Source organism: Mus pahari, chromosome 23 (genome assembly GCF_900095145.1).
Source record: "Mus pahari chromosome 23, PAHARI_EIJ_v1.1, whole genome shotgun sequence".
Classification (NCBI taxonomy): domain Eukaryota; kingdom Metazoa; phylum Chordata; class Mammalia; order Rodentia; family Muridae; genus Mus; species Mus pahari.
In genome coordinates, this window is record NC_034612.1 from 3,049,411 (window position 1) to 3,069,794 (window position 20,384).

Below are 20,384 nucleotides of genomic sequence, written 5' to 3' on the forward strand. Positions count from 1 at the left end.
ACAAAAACATCAAAAACATCAAAAACAAAACAACATATATATATATAACAGTCTACATAGATATACCCTGTCTCGAAAAATTATTAAAAAAAAAAAAAAAAAAAGACCAAGGACAGAGGAAGGTAAAGTGGGTTGGTGGGAGACTTCCACTCTGAATCAAACAGGCAGATGTGACCAGTGCAGTGGCCTTATCAGGATGCGATGCCTAGACTCACAGCAGTCTGAGAGGACACAAGGCAATCAATACTCTACAGATAATGACATGAACCCTTTGGGGTCCGTATGTAAAAAGCATACTCATTTAAGCTGTTATCCATCAGTGCTTCACACGCACAAGTCAACATGCCCGACAAACCCAGGAGCTTGGCGCACATGATTTAAGTTGACAAAGTCTCTAACAGGCAGACATGGACACTGCCGTGGCGGTCCTGAAGGGTGCCGCTCAAACGCTCCATGAAGAAATGAAAAGACACTCGTGAAGCAGCTGCAAGCAGACCATCTGGCGGCGGGGACCCCCGCAAGTCATAAGTCAGCGTGCCAGACAATAAACAGAAGAACGAAGCCCTTGCAGACTATTTGTGAGTGGGGTGGGGTGGGGGGTTAAGGTGCCAAAAGCTAGAGGAACGGATTTCTAAGGAAAAGTTAGGCTCTCTCGTTAGTCTGCTGGCAGAGCACACATATTTCCTAGCTTGGGAGAAGAGAGAACAGACCCAGGAGGTGTAGGCATAGGTCACAAAGATGGCTACACTAAAACGTTTTAGCCTGGACTAAAAGGGACAGAAAAATAAAAACGTGAACGGCAAAAATACCAACCCCATGACTCGAGACCCAACTCGTGCCCTGACCTTGTGAGGTCCTCCTGGTTTTTGTCTCCAGTGCTCACCATCTGGTCCTGCGCTGGGATCACACCGATCACTACAGTGACACAGCCCTCCACCCTAGCCAGGTGTCACCAGCCTGGAACGGGGCAACAGGCCTCGCACACAGACAACCCCGGTTCTGTGTAGCTGAGGACGTTAACCCGCCCTGATTGGCACAGGGGAACCCAAGGGCAAGCTCGACTGCTGGCGCTGCAGCCCTGGTCAACTTGGCGAACACACTGCGGTTAAACCGTAACCTTTCCTTTCTTGTTCTTCCCCAAGATCACACATGAAGATCCATTGGTAAAGTCCCACAGTCTTTACATTTTAAACACTTAAAAACTGAGTCTCTTTAAAATCCAAAGTCTTAAAGGCCCTTCAGTGGTGGGCTCCTGTGACATCAAAAATAAGACACCTTCTTACTGTAAGAACCAGTCACAACCAGGACAAAGCAAAAACAAACCCCAAGTATAAATAACTCAGCGTCCGCTGTTTGTTATTCACTCACGGTCTTTGTGGCCCCTCCAAAGGACTTGGGTCACTTCTCCTGCTCTGCCCTCTGCAGCACAGACAGCTTCTCTTGTCACCTCCGGCTGGTTCCACTCCGCTATGACTACAGTTCTTGGAGGTCGTCCCACGGTATTGGCATCTCCAAAATGCTGAGGTCTTTCCTGCAACTGGGCTGCACCTTCACCAACAGCCTCTCCTGGGCTCTCTTCAGGGTCCCCAGCCCTGCCACTCAGTGCCAAGCCTCAGTTGCTCTCCATGACCCCTTCTTCCCTTCAAAACCAATATCACCTGGTGACTCTTAACAGTACCAAGTTCAGCCACCAACCTTGTCTGTCTCTGAAACACAGCTTCTGTGTACCAAATCCCAGGAAACGCGTCCCAAAATATTTCACCCCAAGGATGCTGGTCTCTTGTTAATCACAGCTAGTTTCTTAGCTCCAGCTGACCAGCATCGAGTGTCCCAGAAACTCGAGGGTTATACTTTATTGGTGCTGGTCTCCTGTTACTCTTTGCTTCCCTCTGAAACCTCACAGGCCAGGCCTGCATTGTCTGCACTACTCACAAGATTCTCATCGTTCCAGGCTTCCCCAGAACAGCTCACCGAGCTCTCAACACTCAACAGCTTTTACAGCTCAAAGTTCTTCCCCGGTCCTCCCTAAAACGTGGTCAGGTCTGTCAGAGCAAGACCCCATTATCCTGGCACTAATCCTGTCTTAGCATTTCTCTTAGTATGGTAAACTCTATGAGCACACTTACACTTCCACACTACAGTTCATCACTGAAGGAAGTCAGGACAGGAACTCACACAGGGCGGGAACCCAGAGGCAGGAGCTGATGCAGAGGCCATGGAGGGGTGCTGCTTACTGGCTTGCTCCCCGTGGCTTGCTCGGCCTGCTTTCCTATATATAGAACCAAGGACCACCAGTCCAGGGATGGCCTCACCCACAAGGGGCTGGCCCCGCCCACAACGAGCTGGTCCCACCCACAATAGGCAGGGCCCTCCCCCATCAGTCACTAATTATAAAAATACCCTACAGGTTTGCCCACAGGCAGATCTTACAGAGGAGGCATTTTCTCAATTGTAGCTGCCTCCTCTCCTGGGACTCCAGCTCACAATCAAGTTAACAGAAAACTAGCCAGGACTGGGCTCTGAGGCAAAAGGAAAGTCTCTACAGCTGGGGCTCCAGCATGGCACAGCTGGGGTTTAGTCTAGTCCAACCACAACTCTCCCCTCAGCTCCCAAGCCCCTTGTCTTTATCAACTTGCTTACAGAGGAGCCAAATTATGCATCAACTAGCAGGGACTGCCTCATCCACCCCTAAGGGATTCACTCGGGACCAGCTAATTGGCAGGTAATGACTCACAATGAGTGTAATGGAGTCCTTTACACTTTAGCTCGAGGGAGCCGCAAGGCATCTCAGAGAAAAGTGAAAAACATAATTAAAAACAAGTTTTCCAGTTTGTCTGTTGGGGCAAGGTGTGGCGGGTGGGGAGGGAGGGGTCGATCTCATCCATACTGTGGCCTTTTTCCACCTTGAACCCGACTCTACCACCCTCACGTGTGACCATTATTTTTTTTCTTTTGCAGACAGATGCGTGTGGGTGCACACGTGTGTAAATGCACTGTGTGGATGTACATGTGAGTGCACACCCATGGGTAAGTGCACATGTATGTGGATGTACATGTGTGTGAGCGAACATGCATGTGGGTGCACACACGTGGAGGCCCAAGGTTAGTGTCCGGTATCTCTTTCAATCTCTGTCCACTTATATACTGAGGCAGGGCCTCTCTCTGAACCTAGAGCCTCCTGATGCTGCTAGCATAGCTAGCCAGCTTGTTCCAGCTCCCAAGTGGCAGGATTAGAGGTGAGGTTGTCACCCCCACCTAGTTCTCACACAGGAGCCTCGAACTCAGAGCCTCATGCCTGCACAGCAAGCACCTCCTCTCCTGTGCCACCTCCTAGCCCCAAATCAATCTTTTAAACGTGTGGGTACAGCTGGCCACTGAGATGCAGATCCAAACGGAGGGGTACGGGTGACAAGTACGCCCATGTTGGCGGCACGTGTCAGAGAGATCAGCAGGTGCTGTGCGCATTAGTCATCTCTAGGGCGGGAGGGAGGCAAGAGCGTGAGTCGTCCATCCTTGCTTTTGTTTACTTCGACTTTTGGAATTCCACCAGAAGCAGCCTTCTGCATTATCAAAGCAGCGGCTCCGAGAAACACCCCACCAACTAAAGTTCACTTCTCCCAACGGCCTTTGAGGCAAGCGGTCCCCTATAATAACACTAACTCCAAGGGTCCTGGGACAGACACCGTAACGAGATATAATCTTACTCCGGTAACAGAGGGAGTAGGATTATGGATGCCTCCCCTCACCCCTCCTGTAGAGAGAACTCTGATGCGTGCTGGTTTTAGCTCCTAACCTTCCACCTGCTGTCTCCAGCCACCCAAAGGACCCGCCTGCAAGCTCTCCAGACTCACCCCTGGACTCAGGGAACTGGGACACCCCAAAGCTCTGGTTTCTGGGAGCCTCGCTGGTCCTGATAACCATCAACAGTCAAGAGCAGTGCCCTGGGTACTGGGTAAAGACTCTGGAGAGCTTCTCTCCCTGGGACTGGTGTGGAGCCTGGGGTGGGGGCCGTCAGGACAGAGGGGACAGCAGAGGTGGCACTCGGCCACACTCCCAGCTAGCATGTGGGGTCAGCATTTTAGGTCACCACCTAGGCACAAGCTCCGAGGTTCAAGTCAGAGGAGTGTGTGCAGCAGAAGCCATACGCTGGCTCAGAGCTGCATCTTCTCCACGGCCGGTGACATGATCTGACTTTGTCCCTCACTGCTAGGAACCAGCAAGCCACAGTCTCAGACACCCATGGGGTCACAACCTCCCCCCCAAACCAAAGCACCCCATAACCAGGGACCAGCTTCTATGGGACAAGGGGGTGCATAGGCTACAGACACAGGCTCCCCAAGGCTGCAGAAGTCCTCATGGGGTCAAGCTGAGGCCAGAGCAGCTGAGACCCTGTCTGCCTTAAACCACCTCACCTGAGAGGGAGGGAGGGCGGTGCCAGGGTGCAGACAGCAGGACAGTTATGAAATGTGTCCTCAGATGGCAAACCCAAGGAAGTAGTGGCTCCCACCAAACACCACAGCCCAGGAAGAGCAGTCACAGGCCTCAGTCACAGCAGGAGAGGCGGCCAGCTCACCAGACCCCAACAGCCAGTGTCTGCAGCTGTGGCGAGAGGCTGCCAACTCCACCCACACACTCTGACCCAGCAGACCTGTCCTCCTGGCTACTGAGCATCAGGAACCCAGATTCCTCCCAGTGTTGGAGGGCCATGCAGTGTCGTGACCAAAGGTCCCCCCAACACTGTCTCCAGCACAGGTCACCTTTAGGACCTCAGAGGCAAGCTGCTTGCCGGTACACCGTCCTGGTACCAGATAGATAAACAACCTGACCAGCGCCTGAGTCAGATGCCTCTGGGGCTCAACTATGACACCCCACTTCCTAGGATCACTGAATCACCAAGGAACTGGTTCGAAATTCCAGTCACCCCATGGTGTCAACAACCCCCCCCCCCAAGATGAAGCACAGCCCGGGGACAGCCAAAAGATGTGGGTCATGCACTCGCTTATCCTGGCTGAACTTTACCTTCAGCAACATTTATTGAGTCCACCTTTAGTAATGAACCCAAAAGCCAAGTTCGGGGCGGCATTCAGAGAGCGGGGTGTGGTTCAGATAGGTGATGGACTCCGGGCAGGCCAAGATGAAGCTGTCCTCGGTGAGGAAGAGAGCAGGGTCCCTCACTGATAGTCATCAAGGAAGGCTCCAGGGAGGGGGTGACACCACAGCCGTGTGGCTTGGGAGATTGGAGATGGTGGACAAGGCAAAAGCAGACATCTAGAGGTTAAGAGCAGGGGAAGAGGCAGCTGGGGCTGGTGGGGGGTGGGGAAGGGGATTGTGCTCAGTGTGTAGGGTAATTTGGGGCTCTATTGACATGCCTCCCTCCCTACCTCCCTAAGTACCTCCACTGTACTTTCCAAAGCAGGAGAGAATGGAGTTACAGACCTGCTAGGAGTGGCCAGTCCAGCCTGTTGCAGGGCTGGGGGCCTCTGGGGAGGCAGAAATGGAAGAGGGGGGGGATGTCCTGGGGAAGCTGGGGGTGGCACCTCACGGCAGTGACAAGTTTGGTTTATTTAAAAAGAAAAAAATGGTTATGTGATTACGTTTTGTTTTATTCCCAGGTGTGGGATACGGGGCTGCTTCAGATTGCCCACAGCAGCCAGCTATGATTTGTCTCATGCTCTGGCAGGAGCGTGATTCTGCCAGCTGAAGAATAGACTATGTTTGGAATTCTGGGGACTCTTGAGTGGGTATAAAGGAAACCAGAGGCTGGAGCAGGGGTGGAGGGGCAGCAGCAGCTGGCGGTTCCTGGTACGGCACTTGCTATGTGCTGGATTATGGGTCGGAGACATCCCGACCACAAAGATCGGACTTGCCCCAAGGAACTCAATGCCCCTAATCAGCAGGAAGTAGTCCAACAAGGTCTATATCTCCTTTCCCATTCTTTCTCGCCTGCCTAGTGTTGGGGGGTTGGAAAGGATTGGGGTGGAGAAGGGTGGTAGGTATAAGCACCCAATAAAGAATCCAAAAGTCCAGTGACAGCTCACCGTGAAGGCCCTCCACAGCCTGGTGTGTCCTGAGCTGTCAAAAGGTGTCTGAATCAGACAGGAAAAAGCGCCCTGCAGTGTTTACATGTGAGTCCCCTGCCATGTGACAGGAGCCAGGGACACAGGTGTGAACAGGTCTGCGGAGGAAGGTGGGTCATGACAAACAGGAGAGGAGACGGAGGACACACACAGCGCGTGTGAAAACCCACAACAGCAGCTTCACCATGGAAGACAGCTTCTGGCAGAACACATCCATCAGGAGCAAAGGCTTCCCAGGGCCGCTGGCTTCCTGCGGGGGTCCCATCCCCCCACTCCACTCCCCAAGGCAAGGCTCCAAATTCCCACCACAAGTGCAGCTCCAGGCAGCAGGGGACAGGAGGGTCCTTGACACCAGGAAATGGCACCAGGAAAGTCCCTGACCCCTTTATGAGAATGGTTTGGACATGTCACCTGGATTCCTCAGTGACTGGGTAGATTTTATGTCAACGTGACCCAAGCTAAAGTCATTGAGAGGAGGGAGCCTCAACTGAGAGAAGGTCTCTCTGTAAGACCAAACTCTGGGCAAGCCTGTAGGGCGTTTTCTTAATTAGTGGTTGATGGGGGAGGGCCCCGACCATTGTGGGTGGGGCCATCCCTGGGTGGTAGTCTTGGGTTCTATCAGAAAGCAGGCTGAGCAAGCAAGCCATGGGGAGCAAGTCAGTAAGCAGCGCCCCTCCATGGCCTCTGCATCAGCTCCTGCCTCCAGGTTCCTGCCCTGCTTGAGTTCCTGTCCTGTGATATGGAAGTGTAAGCCAAATAGACCCTTTCCTCCTCAAGTGTGTTGGTCATGGCATTTCATTACAACAATCGTAACCCTAAGACACCAGGAAGCACTGAGAGGAGGAAGTGGAGTATAGAGAGATGCTTGCCTGAACCAAGCTCGTGCTTGTTACAAAATTGCAGAGTCCCAAAGTCCTCACTGCTCAGCGGCTAACTAGCAGGAGTGAACTGGGACAGTCCTTCAAAGTCAAGAGCCTGAGGGACAGGCTGCCTGGATGGGGTGTGGCTGTGTGGTCAGAGTGGGGCTTGGGTTCTGGCTCATGATGTCAGCTGTGTAACCGGGCCCTCAGTTTCCCCAGCTGGGCCAGAGGAGCAGACTCAGTGTCTGATGGCCTGAGAAGCTAAGGGAAGTACCCAGGGATCCAGCCCAGGGCAGGCAGCCAAGGCCAACAGTCACAAAGTTAACCACCCATTCCTGAAGTTACCCAGTTCACAGCTAGCCTGCCAGCCCAACCTATCAGGGAGAGGCAGAGTCAGCCACTGAGGAGGAGGGCCAGCAGGGAAGACACTCAACATCTATCTATGACATGTACCCCCCCCAATACATACTACACACACCAAGGGAAACAACACATGCATATATACACACATACTACACACAAAGGAAAACACATGCATATACACACATACAACACACACAGAAATAGAGGAGTCGTGCAAAGGTCCTGTGGTAGAAAACTCATGGGAAGACGGGACCCTTCCTTTGCACAGTACACCAGGGTAGAAAGCAGGGGAGGGCACTGGGGCACAAGGCTAAAGGAACGTGCTTGTCCAGAGACTAGGGAGTGGCTAAACAGGCTGGGGCATCCTGATTTGGGATTAAACAATCCCAAGGGAAGTTCACAAAGCAGCTAAGGGCGTGATGCTAAGCGGGAAGGGCGTTTAAAAGCTGGACACATCTGCGGTTCTGCAAAGTTGAAAAGAACAGCCACACACCCACCCCCCAAAAAAGGAATTGGCAAAATCCGCACCCTGCAAAACGCCTCCCCACCTCCCTACCCTGGCAGAGCAGCAGTGTGCTGGTCTGATGGGGGAGGCCTCTGAAGCAGTGTTGTGCTCGTCTGATCGGGGAGGCCTGGCTCAGCTGTTTGCAGAGCACCAGGTTCTAGCAAAAACCTTCTTGTTTTTAATGCTGAACAAAGAGGCAAGAGTGTGGTTTGCTGCCATCTGCCCCATCCGCACACCCCAATGAGGCTCCTGGAGCCAAGGTCTTAGGAGGACAGCCACTCTCATCCAACGCTCAAATAAACAAACGTCCCTTTGGCAGAAGTCCCCTCGCCCTCCCCTCCAGAGCTGGAAATCAGACAATGGCAGTGTTTTCTGAGAGACAGTGAAGGGCTCGGGCTCGGCAGTGGGAACGCACCCAAAGGCAAGCTTCCCCACCCAGGACCCTCCCTTTCCTAGTCAGGGTCGGCCCTCCTCCCACTCTCTCCGGTGCCAGATGCTTCCCCTAGAGCCCCGACCAGCCCTGAATTCCTAAGGCCCAGAATCCAGAATGTTAAAACACCCCAGCTCCCTGGTCAGAGCCCAAGGAAGACGAGGCCACCTGCAAGCGAGCGAGCTTGTAGTACCGGTCACTCTGCAAGAGCTTGTTAAAAAAGAACCTTCTAGGTAGTGATGTCCCATGCGCTTCGGGAGGAAGAACTGGCAGGGGGTTGGGCAACATGGAAGGGTTAGAGGTCAGGGGGCGTGGTCCAGGTCTACACTCCTACAGTCCTAACCCTATCCTTGAAACCTTCTGGGAAAGGGGATGTCGGACCTAGGCTCAGACCTACATGTGGAGGAGGAGCCTGCCAAGGGAGGGGCTACCCAGACAGCAGACCCAGGGGCAGGGCCCATGGATGTGAGGGTTGCCCTTACCAGGCTGAGTCCATGCAGAAAGTGAGGAGACCTCAGTAGGGCCCGTGATGCCCCTGGGTCTTCAGGACTGTGACTCTGCACTGTGCTTCCCAGCGGGAAATAAATGGGCTGGTGTTTCCCAAAACCTGAGCATCCAGACTGTGAGCACCAGCCAGGGCTCGGGCCTTTCAAGACCTCCCCTCCTGGATAGGTCCTGGTTCCTGTGAGAACAGCTGCAGACAGCCCGGGACCCAGTGTGTGCGTCCCAAGCGGACATGCTGGTAAGTGGCAGAATGTTAGGAATACACAGAGGGACATGGCTCCCATAAGAGACACCAGTGCCACCCCTTAGGGCATCCGGAGTCCATTGCTGCCCGACATCTGTTGAGCAGGCAGGCCTCCGTCCGTCTGTCCAGCAGTGCCAGCAAGGCCTTGACATTTGTAGGCTACGAATTTAAAGACAGGACGTGATTCATTCACACAGGCCTTTCTTGAGGAAGGAAGGAAATGCCCCCCCCCTCAGCTCTGCAACCCAATTTAACTTCTTTTCTCCACGCAGCACGGTAGCCAGTAACACAGGGGGACGGACGTGCGTGCAGGGACCGCCCCCCCCCACTCAGAGTCACTGCTCAGCTTTCTCCAGAAGGACCTCCTGCTACCCTGAGCTCACATCAAGGAAACCTTAAGAAGTGGGGGGTGAGGGGAGCTGTGGGATGTGGGGCAGGCGGAGAGGATGCTGGCCCTTCCCAATCTCTATTCTTTCTCCTTCCTTGATAGACAGGGACAAGAGTTAAAAGTAACTCGGGAAGCCAGGCCTCTCACCACCCTGGGAATTTCAGACCCTGTGACAAGGGTTGGCTCAGGGGCAAGCGGGCACACCCACACCTGGGAGAGGCGCCTCCGCTGTGTTAGGTCCTGGGGGGCAAACATAGCATCCACGCACTCAGGGCTGGGTAAGCGGATCACAGGGGCCGGGCAGTCAGAGCCTCCTGGCCTGGGCTTTAGTTCTGGGACCAAGACTTCCATCTGAATTCTTCCGGAGACTCAAGGGTAGGTGGCAGGTGGCCGGGCTCCCTCATGCTCCTCTATGTAAGGGAGCAGAGCTGGCCTCCACCTTCAGGCCTGCAGGACACACAGAACTGGCCACAACCTTTAATTCTCATCCCAGCTGTGTGAGCCCGGGAAAAGAGCTCACTCTCTCTGGGCTGCCATCTCCTAGGGTGGCAGCAGGGCTGCTGAGCCTTCCACCAAGGGGTAAGAACAGAAACACCAAAGCAGGTCTGGGGTATGGCTCAGTGTAGAGAACCAGCCTGGCATGCATGGTGCCCTCAGTCCTTACCCCAGCACTAAGAACACAGGGTTCAATAGCTCGATCAGGAGGTCAGGGTCATCCTCAGCTACGTAACAAGTTTAAGGTCTAGCCTGGGCTACACGAGACGTTGTCTCCAAAGTAACAAACACCCAAGTGAAACGAGTGAGCCTGTGAATTCGGGATTGGGGCTTAAGTGTGTCTGTGTGTGTATGTGTGCCTGTGATTGTGTCTCTGTGTGTGCATGCATGCATATGTGTCTGTGTGTGCATTCATGCATGTGAGTGTGTATGTGTCTCTCTGTGTGTGCAGGTGTCTGTGTGTGCAGGCGTCTGTGTGTCTGAGTGTGTCTCTGTGTATAGGTATGTGCATATCTGTCTGTGTATGCTTGCATGTGTGAGTATGTCTATCAGTGTGTGTCTGTGTGCGCGCATGTGTCTGAGTGTGTCTGTGAGTATGTATATCTGTGTATGTATGTGCATATCTGTGTGTGTCTGCATGTATGTTTATGTCTATGAGTGTGTGCCTGTGTGTTTGTGCGTGCGCATGCATGTGTCTGAGTGTGTCTGTGTTTGTGTATATACACATGGATGTGTGTGTCTGTAAGTGTGTATATCTATGTATGTATGTACATGTCTGTGTGTGTATGCATATGTGTGTGTGTGCATGTGTGTATGTGTGTATGTGTCTGTCTGCTTCCATGTTGCTTGCTAGGTTTGTTTCTGTCTGTTTTTCACTTTCATTTTTGAGACAGGGTCTCTCCCTGGGACCTGGAGCTCACCAACTACTCACTCCACATACATGCACACATGCACACTTAAGCCTCCAATCCCAGCACGTGGCTCCTCCTCGCAGGGTAAGCACCTTACTGAACTGTCACCCCAGCCCCAAACAGTTCTTAATGACAACAGATGACCATTACCAATGGTGACCACTGTCCTTACCAGAAAGAGGACGCTCAGCTACGAACCATGAAAGCCTAGCTCTCGGGTGCACTTTCTCCTCCCTCAAGTCCTGCCCCCTCCCTCCATCTCATAAACACCATCTCCGTTGTGCACTCCCTGTGACACACAGAGACACATACACACTCACATGCATGAATACACACACACACACACACACGCAATCACAGGCACACACACGCATGCACCCCTGCAGGTGCCCAGTGAGTACTTGAAAGAAGCTCAGAGAGGTCAGGGGCCTCACACAAGGTCACTCAGCAGACAGAGAACTGAGTAGAACCAGTCATTAGACCAGTGACCCTCGGCGAGGACACAGAACCTTCCTCTCTTGCCTGGTCTTCCAGTGGCCTGACCTATGCCCGAGGCTCAGTGCCCAGCCCTGGCAGGGATGTCTCCCAGCTGAAGCATCCTACCGATAGAGCTTCTTGCATCCTTCTAAGGTTCTGCTCTGGGGTAGCGGATGCCCTGGAGGTGTATCACCAACACCCACAGGACATGTGCCAGCCACCAGCCACAGGGACTCAGAGCCCCCTCCCTTCTAGGGCTCCTCTCTCCCTCTTCCACCCCTTCATAACCCCATGTGCGTGAAGGTGGGGAGCACCTGGCCCAAGTTGACCACCAGAACAGAGAGTGTTAGGCCTCCCCAGGCGTGGAGCTCACAGTGACACCAGTGCTCAGGGACTGGCCGGTGCTGTTTGCTTTCCTGTGTTTGTGTTATCAAAGTCACCTTCTACTTGGACGCCATGGCTGGCTGTTTTCACTGCGGGGCCATGACTCTGAGACTAGCTCAAGTACAGCCCAGTGGGGCCACCTGAGTGTGTGTTTGTGTGTGTGTGTGTGTGTGTGTGTGTATGTGTGTCTGTGTGTCTGTATATATGTATATGTGTGTATGGGTCTGTGTGTGTATATGTGTGTGTATGTGTGTGTGTCTGTGTATGTATGTGTCTGTGTATGTATCGGTATGTGTATGTATGTGTATGTTTGTGTATGTATATGTATGTGTATGTATATGTGTGTATGTGTCTGTGTGTGTATGTGTCTGTGTGTATGTATATGTGTGTGTATGTGTCTGTGTGTGTCTGTGTGTATGTCTCTGTGTGTATATATATGTGTATATTTGTGTATGTCTGTATCTGTGTGTGTATGTGTCTGTGTATCTGTGTGTGTATGTATGTGTATGTATATGTATGTGTATGTATATGTGTGTTTATGTGTCTGTGTGTGTATGTGTATGTATCTCTGTGTGTATGTGTCTGTGTGTGTATGTATATGTGTATGTGTCTGTGTGTGTATGTATATGTGTATGTGTCTGTGTGTCTGTGTATGTATGTGTCTCTGTGTGTATATGTATGTGTATATTTGTGTATGTCTGTATCTGTGTGTGTCTGTGTGTGTATGTGTCTGTGTATCTGTGTGTGTATGTATGTGTATGTATATGTGTGTTTATGTGTCTGTGTGTGTATGTGTGTGTATATGTGTCTGTGTATGTATCTCTGTGTGTATGTATGTGTCTGTGTGTGTATGTATATGTGTATGTGTCTGTGTGTCTGTGTATGTATGTGTCTCTGTGAGTATATGTATGTGTATGTTTGTGTATGTCTGTATCTGTGTGTGTCTGTGTGTGTATGTATATGTGTGTGTATGTGTCTGTGTATGTATGTGTCTGTGTGTGTCTGTGTATGTATGTGTCTGTGTGTATATGTTTGTGTATGTCTGTATGTCTGTGTATGTATATATGATGTGGTGTGTGTGTGTGTGTGTCAGAGTCAGGAGCCCTCGAGCCTCCTCAGTCCTCTCTCCTGACTGGATACTTGGAGGTGGCTCTTAGTGCCTCAGGAATTGAAGGAGTTTCCTTCCTTCACACAGATGTTCAGGCTCAGGTACTCATGTCAGAACCTGTCTGTCTGTTTGTCTGTCTGGTCACAGGCTAGGAAACTCAAGCCTGGGGTCTTTACTTCAGATCTCAAGGGCACAGAAATTCCCCTCCCATGTCGAGAGGCCCCAACCCAGCTTTTCACATCCCTAAAGATCAGCCAGGGACTTGCTGAGGGCCAGCCAGGCAACCGGCCTCTTAGATGCAAGAACGCTGCAGCAGGACAAGCCAGCAGATGAGGTGCAGGGGCCCACAGCATGACCTCCAGACCTTTCTAGCAAAGGCAGCAATGGCCACAGTGGCTGCCAGCAGGCATCTTCCATGACCTGAGCATACAGAGACCACCATAACGGGTATGGGGAGATGCCAGGGTGAAGCTCTGCTACACAACCCTGAAGACCTGAGATGGGATCCCAGCGCCCACGGAAAAGCCAGCGTGATGCCGTGTGGCTATCACTCTGCGCTGAGAGGTGAGACAGCAGGGACCCTGGGGTATGGCCGGCCAGCCAGGTTCAGTGAGAGACAGCAATTCGGGGCAGGGGAACACCCCATGTCGACCTCTGACCTCCACACGCTCACTCCTGGGTCAGCACGGTCCTGTGCACACACATACGTACACCACGCAACAGGCGCACAAAATATATAAGTGAACAATGGATTAATAAATAATGCTGAGCCACCTACAGCCAGAGCCGGCCACTGACACCAATGATGAGGGTGACCCAGATTTATTGGAGGGAGTTAGCGAGAGGAACAGGCACTGAGCAGGGACGGCTGAGTCAGCACCAGAGCTGGGACGGACAGACGGACAGGCGGGCAGGCGGACTAGGGGAGGGGGAGGGAAGGAAGGGACCATCCCACATGCAAGGCAGTGCAAGAGAGGCTGAGACCCCCATCTTAGCCCCGTGTCCCACAGAGGGGATTAAGGACAGACTGACCCATCACAATGCCCCCATCCAAGGTCACACAAAAACTCGGCACCCTGTCATTCCCCCGCAGATATCCCGGCCCCCAACTCACCTCTGAGAACCCGACTCCATCATCCACCCTGCTCCATGGCTCCCTGCCACCCTCTCCTCTCTCTGCCCTTCCAGATCTCCATGGCACGAGAACGGCCGGCCCAGCCAGTCCTCCGGAAGCTGCCTCCACAGGCCGCCAGGGGAGGAGGTAGACGGTTCTCCGGAGCTCATCTTACATGGGCCACCTCCTGACGGTCCAGCGGTTAGAACTTGGATGCTGGCCAGGCCTCGGCAGGGACAGGAAGCATCCTCAGAGATGGTGATCAGGCCGGACTCATGAAGGAACCCAGTGTGCGGGCCAGGAAGGGGTGAAGTCCCAGACTGCACTGCTCCCACACCATGCGCTAAGGACAATGCCTATGGGGCTATAACTTAAGACATCTGCTGTGGTCCCCATCCTATGCTACCCACTCCATCTGCCGGTTACAGTTCACAGAATTCTAGGAGTCAGTCCACTCACAATAAGGAAAAGTATACAGCCATGTAAAATGACAAGCTGTAAGGATGGTGGGAATCGGGTGCTCAGCTGTTAAGAGCGCTGGCTGCTCTTTAGAGGACCAGGGGTTCGATTCCCAGCACCCATGTGACGGTTCACAACTTCTATAACTCCACTTCGGGGGACTGCGACACCCTTACACTTAACATACATAAAACATACACAGCAAACATAAAAGCAAAAATAATAACTCAATTAAAAAGAACGGAGGTATTGACAAACAGGATTCTCGGGACTTTGCTTTACAGAAGGGAAACTGAGGCAGGAGGGAGGGAGGTGATGTGGCCAGGACCACACAGCTGAGAGTTTGCAGAGAATGAAGTCCCTGTTCTATGGCACGCATGAATATTCTCTCAGTTAAACACATGCTATCAGCATGGACTCTTTAGAGCATGTGGTTATAGGCCTTCCCTCCTTTCTCACAGTCCCATGTCCAACAGCATAGTCTGAGGTTGGCTCGCCTAGGTAAGGGACGGCTAAGGCAGAAGCACATAGAGACAACTGCACAGAACACACGTTGGTGCACGAGACAGCACCCTCATGGCACCTTTCGGGTTGAGGGGCACGTAACCACCCCATGAAGAAGCCCCTCGCACACAGTAGGAGCTTTACCACACACAGTAGGAGCTTCGCCCATCACCACCCGCCTTAACAGAGCCACAGCGGTACCTATCCCTACCGTGCACACCTGTGACCCCAGGCTGTGTGGCTCCGAGTCGGGTGGGGTCCGCCCCTAGAAGAGCCACCTCCCAAGGGTGACTCAGGCCTCAGGCTGAGAACTGGGCAGCACACCCAGCAGCCTGGCAGATGCCGGGCTGAACCCCACCAAAGCTGGGAAAGATGGCTCACACCTGCCGGCTGGGTTAGCCAGCATTCTGAGCATTCCGAAAATTCTTCCAGTTCTGGGCCTCCTCCTCCCTCCCTCCCACCCAGTTCTGAATGAACTGAAGGAAAGTGGGACATATGAGCTGTGGGGGAGCCTGCAGCTCACAGGCATCCGCACGCACTCTGAAGTTAAATCTGAGAGTATCCAGGCCGTCTTCCCTCTCCAGGAGGGACGGTGTCACCTATCGCTGGCACATCCTAAGCACATCTAAGGGCAGAGAGGAAACAGTCTGGTCTCAACGCTCAATGGGAGGAAGGACCAAGGCTGGACCCTAGACACTGCCCTGGAAATGGCTCTCTGTCTCTACGTCTCTCTCCTCCATGATGGCAGGATGGGTCTAACCTGGGGCCTGGGTACACAGCAGGTGCTCATTAAGTAACAGATATGAAAAGGCCTCACTCTCCCTGGAGAAGGCGGAACTCTGGCTGGACATGGGACTTCCCAGGACAGAGGAGTCCTGGTGCCTCGGCTGACGCAGACAGGCATCTCTCCTGAAGTTCTCACCTCCTGAAGAAGCTCGCCCATGAAAAGGTTAATGATGCAGAGCGCGACTGTCTGAGTCACTCTGAGGGTGACAAGAAGACGCAGAACCCAACACCTCCCAAGCTAGAGAGACTTGGCACACAGCACATCCTGGGCGAATGGTGGCTCCCCCAGGCCCTGCCTTTTAAAGGGCTGGATTCTTCCTGGGGGTGTAGCAGGAGACTCACTTGGCTCTGCTTGCACCAGAGAGAGCTCACCACAGCACGGCACAGAGAGGCCCACGCTGGGAACTTTCTAATATGCTTTAACGCTCACTGGCCCCAGCCTCGGCCCTTCCGGCTGCCAAGCACGGTCCCTGACACACGGAACAACCAACTGAAGTGAAAGACGAACTTAGGCGGGGTCCCAAGCCAAAGGTCCCTGGGAGTTCCCTCCCCAGCCCGCCCAGGGCCCTAGACAGTCTCAGAGGGCACAGTCAACAAGCCTGGGCTTCATGTCCCAACAGGCCAAGCTGTGTAGTTCACAGGGTGACCCTGGGTAGCCAGCCAGAGGCACGGGCCTCTCCCGCCGGGATGTCCTGCACACTCACTCCTTGGATAGGCAGTTCAAATCCCGGAAAGGCCTGTAGCCACAGGAGGAGCAAGGCAAACAAACTGCCACCGAGTGGGTAGGGCGAAACTGCCACCCTGACTTGGGGGAAGTATTCCAGCTTCTCCAGGGGGCAGAGTCACACAAGACAAGCCTGGTCCCTCCGCTGGCCACCTCTGGCAGAGCCTCTAGGAACTTGGCCACCCTCCCGCCTAGGTAACAAAAGCAATACAAGCTGCTGCACCAAATTCACCATGTAGCCCAGGCTGGCCTCAAACTCGTGGACAGTCCTTCTGCATCTCCCTCTCGTGTGCTGGGATTACAGGCATAAGCCACCACGCCGCCACTCCCTCTCCCCCCCCCCCACCAATCTGTGTTAATGATTAATTATTTTATGGCTGCTGCCGTCCCTATTTCTGCTGGCGGTGCAAACAAGGGAAATTTAAAGTTATAGTTTGGTATCGGTTGCGCACATTAAAGAAACAGACTCCAAGCGGAGCACAGTGCATTCTGTGTAAAATGGGCCTTGTGTCGTTATTACGTAAGTCACCAGGTCCTAGAGCGCCACAAGGGACGTCTACGGTTATCTGTCTTTAACATTTTTTATTAGATTGATTGACTGACTAATTGGTTGATGGGGCAAGGGAGAGGGCCAGCGTGTGCCCCACCCCTGCTGCCCCACCCCTGCACACCTGCAGCCCCACCCCTGCACACGTGCAGCCCCACCCCACCCCCTGAAGAGCGTACCCCAATGCTGTCAGCCAGGAGATCTGTCAGAGGACAGATTGGCCAAACCACTCACTGACTGGAGTGCACGCCCATTTGGGAGATGTTTGTTACACAGAGCGATCACAGAAAAAGCAAACTGACACAGGAGCCTCAGAGACACTAGCGCATCCATTACCAGATATCTTCCAAGACGCAGGCTCTGGCAGGGTGGCCTCAAACCCACAAGCTACCAAACTCCACACAACCTATTGGGGCCTGACCTTCCCTACTGTGGGGCTGCAGGCTCCATCCTGCTGCCGCTGGGAAGATAAAAGCTACCAGCTGCACCTCTTGATGCTAGTTTCTGTCCCACCCCGCAGCCCCCAGCCCCAGCTGTTCCCTCTACACCTTCTCTATCCAGTTAGGACCAATACACACCTGCCAAGTCCTTCTTGGTCCCCACAGCTCCCCTCACAGGTAAGTCATTTGCCTCATTTACAAAGGAAACGGGCTCAGAGAGGTTAACACATCTGACTGCAGTCACACAGCAGATAAAGCCAGGGCAGAGCAGATCTGAAAGCAGACGTCAAGGTTGGCATGTGACGGGGTCTCAGGAGGAGTTAGATTCTGTGCACAGGAAGCCTTAGGAGGACCAAGACGGGCTGGGAAGTGGGGCTCTCGCAAACTGTCTGTCCAGCTGGGCATCTGGGGTCACTTTCATTTCCTGGAGTATTTTAACAACGCACGCAGCTGACTCAGGTGTAAGCAGTCAGCGATCATACTTTGAAAACATATCCCTATCCTCAACGGAGACAGGGCTGTAAACATTTCAAAGGTCACCTAATCACCCGATTACCAAGAAGGGCAGCGCTAACTCAGGCCCCAAAGTCAAGTCCTTAATTGCTTCCTGATAGCCGTCGCGCCCTCTCTCCCACCCAGCTGACAGAGGATTTCTGGGGACAGGACAGCTCCGAGTTCTCAGGCCCAGGGACGCTCCTGAGTAAGAGGATTCCATGAGATATCCGTCTTGTGTCAAGCTCTCTACTCAAACAGCAATTCCCCTACCCGGGCCAGCAGTCGGGACGCGGGCAGTGGGCGGCCACACCTAGCCACATGGGGACACGCGGAGTTGGGAGGTGCGTGGCTATGGGCAGCCAGTTCTAAGGACAGGACTCAGTTCCTCCTCTCCCCCAAGTTCCCATTTCATGACCTGCTCATGGGTGGGAGTGGAGGAGTCTCGACAGCCAACACTGCCTGAGAAGACTGTCAGGAAAAACAGAGAGGGGACAGACAGAAGGACTCAGCCTGGGGGGGGGGGTGTCTGACATAACACAGTACATCAGTAGCTCTGCCCTTTCCCATACCCTTCTCGACCCTCTCCCACGGTGCCTGGCTGGCCTCTTCCCCCTTCCCCGCCGCCTCCTCCTGGAAGCCCCCCGTGGTTTACCTCTGTTGCTTCTCAGCAATTTTGCCTCAGTGTCTCCAAACATCCATCAAGTTCCCGAGAGAAGCGGTAGGGCTTAATCCACACTCCCGAAATCTGAAGCAGGTAGGGGCAGGAGCGTGTGCCTCCAGGCAGGGATCTGGTCCCCTCAGTCCCAAGCCTTCCAATGCAGGACAGGGGTGTAAAGGTCTTTTATTCGCTCAACACGCCCTACACTCTGGGCAGGTCCAGGAGTGAGGTCTTGCCTCTGCCTTACCTCCTACCCAGCCCTCAAGGCTCAGCACAAGTGTCACCTTTGACCACACACACACACACACACACACACACACGCACATGCGCGCGCACGGGCACACACACACACACTAGGTGGGGCAAGGTACCTGCATGCTGGAACCGTTCCGATGACACAGGCTATCATGACAGTAACTCTTCCAGGCTCACGCCCTGAGCTCACACAATCAGACGCATCCCTGAGGCCCCACCCCCCCACCTTACCAACGCCCCTCCCCCAGGATGGAGGAGAGGACCATTTTACAGTGCAAGAACCTGAGTCTCAAAGAAGTACCACGGGATAGTGATACAACTCGGTGGGTAAAGGGGCTTGCTGCCAACAAGCCTGAGGACTCGGGTTCAATTTCCGACATCCTTCTCTGCCTCAGACCATGATCCTCCTCTTACCCCAAGCCACGAGCCCCTCCTCTGCTGCCCCACTCTCTGTCCAGATTGACCCAGGGTTCACTCCTCCGGGCTGTGACTTCCAGCCTAGTGCTTGACACAGAACCATTTGTTCAGTGAATGATTGAGGAACGGACATACTTGTTCGGGGGCAGCTCATCCCGTGTGTTGGTTAGGTGAATCCTGGTGATGCTATCGGGGATGGACAACTGACCCCTGCACTCCCTTGTCCTCTGGTGAGCGGGGGGGGGGGGGGGGTAAGTACTAACAGTCATCAGAGATTCCTGGGGGGAGGGCTGTAGAGCTCAGAGTCTGGGGTGAGGGTGCACCCCCAACATCACAAGTCAACAAAGATGTGGGGCAGGCTAACGACAGCTAGAAAGTCATCCCCGAGGAACAGATTCTGAACTGCTCTGGGCCGGTCCACACTGATTCCCATGTACCCCTGCACAGAGCTGCAGGCCAGGCTGGACCACGCGTCCAGACTCTGCACTTCTCGGGCCTAAGTGCGCTCCTGCCAAGCCCTCAAGTCTTCCCCCGAACCCACCAAGACACGGGGTGTCTGCGGAGCCCAGCCCTGGCCGCACGCCTGCCCTGCGGGGTGGCAAAGAGAAAGTTGGCCGCTGGAAGCTTCCACCTCAAGTCCCGATTACTGATTAACCAGTCCCAGCGCTTCTCTGTGCGCGGCCTGGAGCCGCAACTCGTCCCAGTGGAAAAAAGTCCAAGTTACACATCTTTGTCACCGCGGACCGGGGGCAGTGAGCGCGCCACCCCAGAGGGCGCGACCCCGGGAGGCAGGGCGCAGGCTCCAGCGCCAGCCGCAGGCCCTCGAGGGGACAGCTCTCTGCAACAGGCGCCGTCCCCTCCGAAAGCAAAAGGCCACGGCTTCCCCGCCAGAGAAAGGGTCAGCTCTGGCCTGCACAGCGCGAGCCGCGGACGCGCGTGGAGAGGAGCGGGGGAGCAGCCCTAGGCATCCTCCGCCGGCATTCCCCGGCCGCAGATGCAACGGGATCCCCCCCCACACACATCCCGCAAGTCCGCAGCCGGACTCCGCACGCGGCTCCTCCCCGCTCTCCGCTTCGCCCTCCCTCCGCCAACTTTGCCAACTTTACACGCGGCCCCGCGGGCAGGAGTGGGCGTCCCCGTGCGTCCCCGCGCGCCCCCGCGGCTCGCCCGCGCGCCCCCGCGCCCTCCGCGCACCTACCGCAGTGGCCCGCCGGCGCCGCACCTGCCCGCCCGCACCTG

At 54.2% G+C, this 20,384-nt stretch overlaps 1 protein-coding gene across 4 annotated transcripts in view; it reads right to left on the bottom strand.

The window, feature by feature from the left end:
• The window catches only part of Kiaa1671 (KIAA1671 ortholog), a 130,855-nt gene extending 110,471 nt beyond the window's left edge, over positions 1-20,384 (bottom strand). For 2 of the 4 annotated variants that reach the window (XM_029533606.1, XM_029533611.1), the window contains exon 1: positions 20,344-20,384. The gene's annotated coding sequence lies outside the window, so the exon portion shown is untranslated. Of the gene's footprint in view, positions 1-13,860; positions 13,935-18,467; positions 18,599-20,343 lie in introns of those variants that run through there. The other 2 variants (XM_029533609.1, XM_029533610.1) reach the window with 2 other exon arrangements.